The sequence below is a fragment of the Desmodus rotundus genome, chromosome 4 (assembly GCF_022682495.2).
Source record: "Desmodus rotundus isolate HL8 chromosome 4, HLdesRot8A.1, whole genome shotgun sequence".
In the NCBI taxonomy this organism is placed as follows: domain Eukaryota; kingdom Metazoa; phylum Chordata; class Mammalia; order Chiroptera; family Phyllostomidae; genus Desmodus; species Desmodus rotundus.
In genome coordinates, this window is record NC_071390.1 from 61,398,099 (window position 1) to 61,408,150 (window position 10,052).

General features: G+C 37.1%; 1 pseudogene; it reads left to right on the top strand.

The window, feature by feature from the left end:
* Positions 1 to 7,822: 7,822 nt before the first annotated feature.
* On the top strand, positions 7,823 to 8,924 carry LOC112305635 (eukaryotic initiation factor 4A-I-like; annotated as a pseudogene).
* Positions 8,925 to 10,052: the final 1,128 nt, after the last annotated feature.

Consider the following 10,052-nt stretch of genomic DNA (forward strand, 5'->3'; position numbering starts at 1 on the left):
TTTTCTCCGCATCCTCTCCAACATTTGTTTGTTGATTCATTTATGTTGGCCACTCTGACTGGTGTGAGACGGTATCTCATTGTGTTTTAATTTGCATCTCTCTGATGGCTAGTGATGCTGAGCATCTTTTCATATGTCTCTGGGCCCTCTGTATGTCTTGCTTGGAGAAGTGTCTGTTCAAGTCCTTTGCCCACTTTTTAATTGGGCTGTTTGTCTTCCTGGAGTGGAGTTGTGTGAGTTCTTTATATATTTTGGAGATCAGACCCTTGACTGAGGTATAATTGGCAAATATGTTTTCCCATATAGTTGGTTCTCTTTTCACTTGAATGCTATTTTCTTTAGCCATGCAGAAGCTTTTTAATTTGATGAGATACCATTTGTTTATTCTATCCTTTATGTCCCTTGCTTTAGGGGTATTAATCGATTTTGACATGTTAAACCAACTTTGCATTCCTGGAAAATTGCAAAGTTGGTCACACTGAATGTGGTTGACCTTACTCTATGTAATTGCTTGAATGCTTCAATAAATAATTATTTGCTTTTATTGTTGAGATTTTAGTTATTTCTACATGAAAGACAATGATCTGTTATTTTTATTATTTATAATATCCATTTCATGTTTTTATACCATGGTCATTCAGTTATCATGGAATAAATCGATAAGTAGATTATCTTCTCATTAAGTGGCAGATTTGTGCACATTTAGATATTATATTTTTTACACATTTGAAAAAATCACCAATAAAACTACCTGCAACTGAAAATTTCTTTGTAGAAATATTTTTAAGTTTTTATTTTATAATTTTATATATTTATATAAATCACTAAAGTATCTTTTTCTTCTTGTGTCACCTTTTATAAATTGTATTTCCCATATGTTTATATATTTAGATTTAAAATATTTTCAAATAATGCTCTTGTGGTTATTATTAATGTCGGAAGAATCTATACTGCTTTTCTACTTATACCTGATACTAATAATTTGCTTTCTCTCATTATTTTTGATCAACTTTGGCAGGAATTTGTCATATAGATTTTGTTCATTTTCTCTATTGTCACTAGCTTTCTACATCATTTACTTCTCTTTTTTATCTGTTTTACTTTATTCTTTGTACATTATTTGAATTTAATTTGCTGTCCTTTGGCCTCAACAGCACTACATAGAACAATTTTTTTAAGACTTGCTCTTTTAAAATGTCCTTTTTAAATTGTGGTTAAATTAATATAAGTGAAAGCCCCAGATCTTTGATTTGCATTATGATGATTATTGACAGATGTATGTGCCCATATAACCATCATTACAATCAAAATATAGAACATTTTTTCTAACATTACAGAAATTTTCCTCATAATATTTTCCTGTGTTTCTCCAACCCCAAGAGACAATCACTGTTCTGATTGGTACAGGGAACCAATAGTGATGGGAAGTAAACTGGAACTCAAATCAATGGTGTGGACCAGAAGGAAGAAAGAAACATCCAAGCAGAAAAGAATGAAGAAACAAGAACTCGGAAAAATGAGGAGAGGCTTAGGAACCTCCAGGACATCTTGAAATGTTCCAACATCCAAATTATAGGGGTGCCAGAAGAAGAAGAGGAAGAACAAAAATTTGAAAACTTATTTGAACAAATAATGAAGGAGAACTTCCCCAGTCTGGCAAAGGAAATAGACTTCCAGGAAGTCCAGGAAGCTCAGAGAGTCCCAAAGAAGCTGGACCCAAGGAGGAACACACCAAGGCACATCATAATTACATTACCCAAGATTAAACGCAAGGACCTAAATCCAAGATTACTGTATCCAGCAAAGCTATCATTTAGAATGGAAGGGAAGATAAAGTGCTTCTCAGATAAGGTCAAGTTAAAGAAGTTCATCATCACCAAGCCCTTATTATATGAAATGTTAAAGGGAGTTGCCAAAGAAAAAGAAGATAAAAAAAAATGAACAGTAAAAATGACAGCAAACACAGTTATGAACAACCACACCTAAAACAAAAACAAGAGCAAACTAGTCAAACAACTAGAACAGGAACAGAACCATAGAGATGGAGATCACATGGAGGGTTGTCAATAGGGGAGTGGGAGGGGGAGGGAGGGGAAGGTACAGAGAATAAGTAGCATAGATGATAGGTGGGAAATAGACAGGGGGAGGGTAAGAATAGTGTAGGAAATGTGGGAGGGAGGGGGTGGGCAGGACAGAGTGGAGTGGGGGGGGAATGGGACAACTGTAATAGCATAATCAATAAATATATTTTTTAAAAAAGAAAATCGTATAGACTACACCAAAAAAGTACTCAACCTAATAAACGCATTTGGCAAAACAGCTGGATAGAAAGTCAATACTCAGAAATCAAAGGCATTCCTGTATACCAACAATGAAACTGCTGGAATAGAAATCAGGAAAAAAATCCCATTTGATATAGCAACAAGTAAAATAAAGTACCTAGGAATCAACCTAACCAAGGAGGTAAAAGACCTGTACTCAGAAAACTACACAACACTGAGGAAAGAAATTAAGATGACATAAACAAATGGAAGCATATTCTATGCTCATGGATTGAAAGAATTAACATTATCAAAATGACCATACTACCCAAAGCAATTTATAGATTCAATGCAATCCCTATTAAAGTACCCATGACATATTTCACAGATACAGAACAAACATTTCAGAAATTCATACGGAACCATAAACGAACCCAAATAGCTGCAGCCATTTTGAGAAAGAAGAACAAAGCAGGAGGGATCACAGTACCTGATATCAAACTGTATTACAAGGCCACTGTAATCAAAACAGCATGGGACTGGCATAAAAACAGACACATAGACTAATGGAACGAAACAGAGAGCCCAGAAATAAAACCAAGTCTCTATGGTCAATTAATATTTGAAAGGAGGCAGGAGCATAAAATGGAGCAAAAATAGCCTCTTCAACAAATGGTGTTGTGAGATCTGGATAGCTACATGCAAAAGAAGGAAACTCGATCACCAACTTACACCATACACAATGAAAATAGAACCAACTATATGGGAAAACCTATTTGCCAATTATACCTCAGTCAAGGGTCTGATCTCCAAAATATATAAAGAACTCACACAACTCCACTCCAGGAAGACAAACAGCCCAATTAAAAAGTGGGCAAAGGACTTGAACAGACACTTCTCCAAGCAAGACATACAGAGGGCCCAGAGACATATGAAAAGATGCTCAGCATCACTAGCCATCAGAGAGATGCAAATTAAAACACAATGAGATACCGTCTCACACCAGTCAGAGTGGCCAACATAAATGAATCAACAAACAAATGTTGGAGAGGATGCGGAGAAAAGGGAACCCTAGTGCACTGTTGGTGGGAATGCAGACTGGTGAGGCCACTGTGGAAAACTGTATGGAATATGCTCAGAAAACTAAAATTGGAACTGCCCTTTGACCCTGCAATTCCGCTCCTGGGATTATATCCTAAGAACACTGAAACACCAATCCAAAAGAACCTGTGCACCCCAATGTTCATAGCAGCACAATTTACAATAGCCAAGTGCTGGCAGCAACCAAAGTGCCCATCAGCAAATGAGTGGACCCAAAAACTATGGTACATTTACACAATGGAATTCTACACAGCAGAGAGAAAGAAGGAGCTTATACACTTTGCAACAGCATGGATGGAACTGGAGAGCATTATGCTAAGTGAAATAAGCCAGGTGGTTAGGGACAAATACCATATGATCTTACCTTTAACTGGAACATAATCAAGGAAAGAAAAAAGCAAACAAAATATAACCAGAGACACTGAAGTTAAAAACAATGTAACAATAGCCAGAGGGGAGTGGGGAGGGATAGTGGGGAAAAGGGTTACAGGAACTACTTTAAAGACAAAAGGACAAAACTAAGGGGGAGAGAGGTGGGGGAGGGAGGTGGAATTGGCTGGGATGGGGTGGAGGGATGGGGAGAAAATGCAGACAATTGTTACTGAATAACAATAAAAAGAAAAAATAAAAATAATTAATAAGAAATTTTACAGACTCCCTCTGAGCTAAAGAAAGCTTCTGAAGCTCATAAATGCCAACACTCCATTTCTTCCCCTTCCACAGCTCCTCTACTTTATCCTTTTGTCTCTGAGCTTCCTTGTCTGGACTTGCCCTCCCTCTCATTTCTTTCTTTCCCTTATATCTGCTCTATATCTCCTCCATTACCACTCTCTATTGACTCAAGAAAAAAATAACAGAAATTCAGGCAAAGATAATCCAGGAATTCTAGCAGCTCCCTTGAGGGAAAAGCCAGTCTCAGGAAAAGGGAAACTGGTTATTATATACTAAATGTATTCCTGGAACAGGAACCGAATTAAAGAATCTACCTAAAGATTTCCCCAATTTTGTCTGGGACCCTGATGGGTTCACATATAAATTTATTTAACTATTAGAACATGTAGTCCTTGCTGTTCTGACCTATTCCAGTTAATATACCTGCTGGTTTCTAGGATCAAAGCAACAGAATTACTAAACAAGGTTTGCTGGGAAACTCCTGTAAAGGAATCTGTTTGCCTTCAGAAGGGTTACAAGAAGCTGAAATGCCATTTAGAAAGAGAAAAGAAACAGAAGCAAATATATGGTTGCTCTAAGGACTATGAGAGGGTGTTTTCTCTTCTCCTAATAGTTTAGGAGAAATTAAAACTACCATAAAAGAGGAAATTACTAAGGCCTTTGTAGACACTGGGGCTACTTTATCAGTTCTTAACCTTACCCAAGTAAGTTGATTTCTCCCTTAGACTAAAGCTTCTGTACAAATGGTAGGGATATTTAATCAACTAATGACTGTTTTTAAATCTTCTTCCAACTAGGGAATGTTATGGAGCAACATATGTTTTTAACAATCAAATTGTCCCCAATTCACCTGAAAGGGAGAGATTTTCTTAAAACCCATGACACATACACACATATCCTTTTCCTGGAAGGATAAAATGTGTTTAGAACTCAATGAATCATATATTGAACCAGTTGTGAAAATAATAATTTTAAAGAAATTTCTACAAGAAGAAAAGCATCTTGAGACTAAATGTTAGTTACAGGATGTTCCAGTGCAATTTTGGGCCCTTTCCAGTACAGATATTGACAAGAACAAGTCAGTCATCTCTATTAAAATAACTATTGATAATACTTTGCTTCTGCCTAATATTTGGTAATGTCCTTTAAGACCTGATGCACTACATGGAATTAAGACCATTACACAATATCATTTAAAAAGAGGACTTACAATTTCATGAACAGGCCCCTGTGATTATCCTATCCTTCCAGTAAAGAAATCAAATGGGAAAATATGAAGACTTGTACAGAATCTCCAAGGTATAAATAAGATAGTTATTCCTAGACATCCTCTGGTTCCAAATTCACACACCTTATTAGCCATTCCTGTGGACTGCCAATATTTTTCAGTAGTAAATTTATGTAGTACCTTTTTCAGCATTCCAGCAGAAGATAGTCAATATCTCTTTGTCTTCACCTGGAAAGATTGCCAATTTACTTTGACTGTAATCCCCCAGGGATATACAGAGTCCCACCTACTTCTCCCAGATATTAAAAGCTGATGTAAATAATGTTAAATTTTCTAGAGATTCCACTCTCTAGAAAATTTACCCATCATGTGGATGATTTATTTTTATGCTCTAGGACATTACTAGAGTCCCAAAGGACACAATTTACCTATTTAACAACTAGCTATAAAAGGAAATAAGGTCTTAAAAGATAAGCTTCAGTTTTGCTTATCTCAAGTAAAATACCTTGACCATCTCTTGTCTACAGACAGGTTACTGATTAATAGAGAAAGAATCAGAGGAATTCTATCTTTTTCTCTTCTAAAAACAAGAAAGCAACTTAGAGGATTCCTGGGTTTGACTTGATATTATCACAACTGGGTTCCAAGTTTTTCATTAATGGCCCAGCCTCTGTATGTCCTATTAAAGTCAAATGGACCTAATCCAATTCAGTGAAACTCAGAGGGGAAACAAGCTATAAAATCTCTCAAGAACTAACTAAAATAGCCACTGTGGGACACCTTAATTCTAAATTAATTTTTACACATAAAAATAAAGGAAACACTTTGGGAATTTTAACTCAAAAACATAGAGATCATCATTGACCTACAGGAAATTATAGTCAACAATTAGACTAAGTAGCCAAAGGGCTCCCTCCCTGTATGACATCCATCTTCACTATAGATATGTTATACAAATAAACAGAAAAGATAGTTATGAGCTCTCTATCATTTATGTTTCTTATTCTGTCGAATCTCCACTGACTTCTCATAATATTCAATACATCTGTCAATCAATTGGCTCTTGGTTTTTGCACCTAATATTACTTTAACTCAATGTAACAGTCTTAACCCAGCAATTTTGCTACCTACTTTGCAGGATAAAGACATCCATAATTACATTCTGCTTACTGGCCACCTTCGTTTTCTTAGGAATGGTTTACAGAAAACTCTTTATTATGCTGACTTAATTTGGTTAGTAGATGCATCTTTGAAAGATGAATAAGGATGTTATCAAGCTGCATGTATGATAACTTCCATGGTGAACACAATTGAAGGTTCTTACTTACTTCAATAAGATATTCCCAACAAGCTAAATTAATTGTTCCAACTACAAAATATTCACATTAATAGTAGTTATGACTTTGGTGTAGCTCAAAATTCTAGAATATTGTGGAAGCAGTGAGGCTTCTTAACTTTCTCAGGGTAGTGCATAAAGAATAAAAAATAAGTCACAGAATTATAAGATGTCATACAGAAATTTAAACAATTGGCAATTATTAAAATTACAGAACATTCTAAAACTGCCACCATGAAATCAAAAGAAAATCCGTTAGCTAATGCCATAACTAGAAAGCAGCATTAAACAGCCAAATTATCTAGATCTGAGAATGTTTCTTGCTTCTTATTAAATCAATAAAAGACACTTTTTTACAGTTCTAGTGGAGAGCAGCAGCTGAAGAAAAGAGGATATGGCAATGAAAAGGGGGAACTTTTGACCCAAACAGATATGGTCCCAATCAGAAACCAATCTTATCTATAGTGACTCAATTACCTTGATTTTAACATGTACATAGGTTAACACATTGGAGTCCTAAAAAGATGATTTTATGAAGTAAACAATATTGCTGGAAACCTTCTCCTACTGTAGCTCATAAAGTGCATAGCAAATGTCCTATCTATCCAAACAATCCTGGAAACCACAAGTCCCAAGGACATTTCCCACTTCCTTTAGATCCATTCATGGAATGGCAATTGGATTTTATCCAAATGCCACTATCTCAAGAATACAAATATGTGTTAGTTATCGTTTGTATGTTATTTTCACTGAGTTGAGGCATTAAATTGCAGGACATTTATGCCCAGGAGATGTATGCCCAGTCTTGTTGGAAGATAAATTATTATTAAGAAAAATTAATTATCAATTGGGAAATTTTCTCTGAGTTACAAGGACTGAGGGACTCATTTGACTGGGCAAATAATGCAATCCATTTGTAATATTTTGCCTATTCTACAGTACTTTCCTTATGCCTATCACCCCGTGATATAGGTAGAACATACAAATGGTAAAATTAAAACTTAACTAGGTAAATTTTCAGATTTTAATCTTTCTTGGCCCAAAACTCTCCTTATGGTCCTCCTCAATCTGAAATCTACTTCTTTTGGTAAACACATAGCTTTTCCTCGTATTAAATAGTCACTGGTCACCCTGTGCATCTAGATGAAAGAACATATGGATCAACCTTACTCAAAGGAGACATTCTGCATTATCATCAAGAACTTATTCTAGTTTCTAAGGATCATGTCTGTGAGTCAGGATTCCCCTTTCAGAGACAATGGCCCCTATGGAATGGAGCCTCAGGGTGTCATCAAGAGCAACTGGAATGAGATTGTTGACAGCTTTGATGACACGAAATTCTCAGAGTCCCTCCTCCGTGGCATCTATGCATATGGCTTTGAGAAGCTTCTGCCATCCAGCAGCGAGCCATTCTTCCTTGTATTAAGGGTTATAATGTAATCTCTCAAGCCCAATCTGGGACAGGAAAAACAGCCACTTTCACCATATCAATTCTGCAACAGATTGAATTGGACCTAAAGGCCACCCAGGCCTTGGTTCTGGCACCCACTAGAGAATTGGCACTGCAGATACAGAAAGTAGTGATGGCTTTAGGAGATTACATGGGTGCCTCCTGACATGCCTGAACTGGGGGTGCCAATGGGTGTGCTGAGGTGCAGAAGCTGCAGATGGAAGCTCCTGATATCATTGTGGGCACCCCAAGGTGTGTGTTTGATATGCTTAATCACAGATACCTGTCTCCCAAATACATCAAGATGTTTGTACTGAATGAAGCTAATGAAATGTTAAGTCGTGGATTCAAGGACCAGATCTATGATATATTCCAAAAGCTCAATAGCAACATCCAGTTGGGTTTACTGTCAGCTACAATGCTTTCCAATGTGCTTGAGGTGACAAAGAAGTTCATGAGGGATCCTATTTGGATTCTCATCAAAAAGTAAGAGTTGACTCTGGAGGGTATTCACCAATTCTACATCAATGTGGAATGAGAGGAGTGGAAGCTGGACACACTGTGTGACTTGTATGAAGCCCTCATCATCACCCAGGCAGTCATCTTCATCAACACTCAAAGAAAGGTTGATTGGCGCACAGAGATGTATGCCCAAGACTTCACCATGTCTGCCATGCATGGAGATATGGATCAAAAGGAATGAGATGTAATCATGAGGGAGTTCCACTCTGGCTCTAGCAGAGTATTGATTACCACTCACCTGCTGGCCAGAGGCATTGATGTGCATCAGGTTTCTTTAGTCATCATCTATGACCTTCCCACCAACAGGGTAAACTATATCCACAGAATTGGTCAGGGTGGACGTTTTGGCCATAAGGGTGTGGCTATTATATGGTGACAGAAGAAGACAACAGGACTCTGTGAGACATCGAAACCTTCTACATCACCTCCATTGAGGAGATGTCCCTCAATGTTGCTGACCTCTTCTGAAAGGGACTAGCCCACCACCTCACCTCAGCCAGGGTTCAATCCTTGTGGGACTGAGGAGGAACCGGAGGTGGTGGGAAGGGGAGGGCTGGGGGTGCAAAGGGAACCAAGAGATGGATATCTTGTAATTTTTTTCTTTTTTTTTTACTTTGAATAAATGTCACTTTCTGAGGCACAAAAACATTTAACCAGCTTATTGATAAATTAGTGGCATTCATTTCACAAGTGCGTTCCCGGAAGATGAAGACTTCAAAGACCACAACTGATAACCAGAAGAGTTTGTCCATTGGAAAAGACATCAGTTAAAGACTTTCTCCAACATTGTTGGAAGGGACCTTATCAGATGCCCAACTGCAAATGGACATCTGCCCCTATCTCTGACACTTGCATCCACCTACAGTAAAGATCCAAGAAAGACTTGAGGATGAGAAGCCACTGACATCAGAGATAGACAGCTACCCCAAGACATCAACAAGGCCTGTATACCTACAATTTGATGTCGAATTTTATTAGTTTGATCGTCTTTACCTGTCTACTAATATTAGTCATAATAAAACTTATACTTGTTCTTTGGGCTTTCCTCAAACCTTGTGTATATAGCCCAACTGTTAGTAATTGCTAAAGGAGTATAAGATAACTTTTGCATTATCAATAATACTCTTTTTAGGATTTCTCTTTGGAAAATTTAGAGGCAATGTTATTGCAAAAGGAAGGAAAGAAATGTGTGTGTGTTTAAGAGAAGTTAAAATAAGTAGTTGTCTTAACAAGTTGGTTATTTCTGATTGAGTAGAAAGTGACAAAGGGAACAAGGGAAGAACAAGGGAAATTGTAGAAGGCTAGTGGAAAGGAATGTTGAGAAAGGAATTTTACGTATAAATGCTAGAACCTAATTATGGGAATGTGCTTACACTCCCTTGTGCTTCTCATGTTTAGTATGTGGTGTTTTTTGTCCACAAGTCAGTCCCAGATGATTACATTAATTTCATCAATCAGGATTCCCCATTTAGAGTTTCCCCA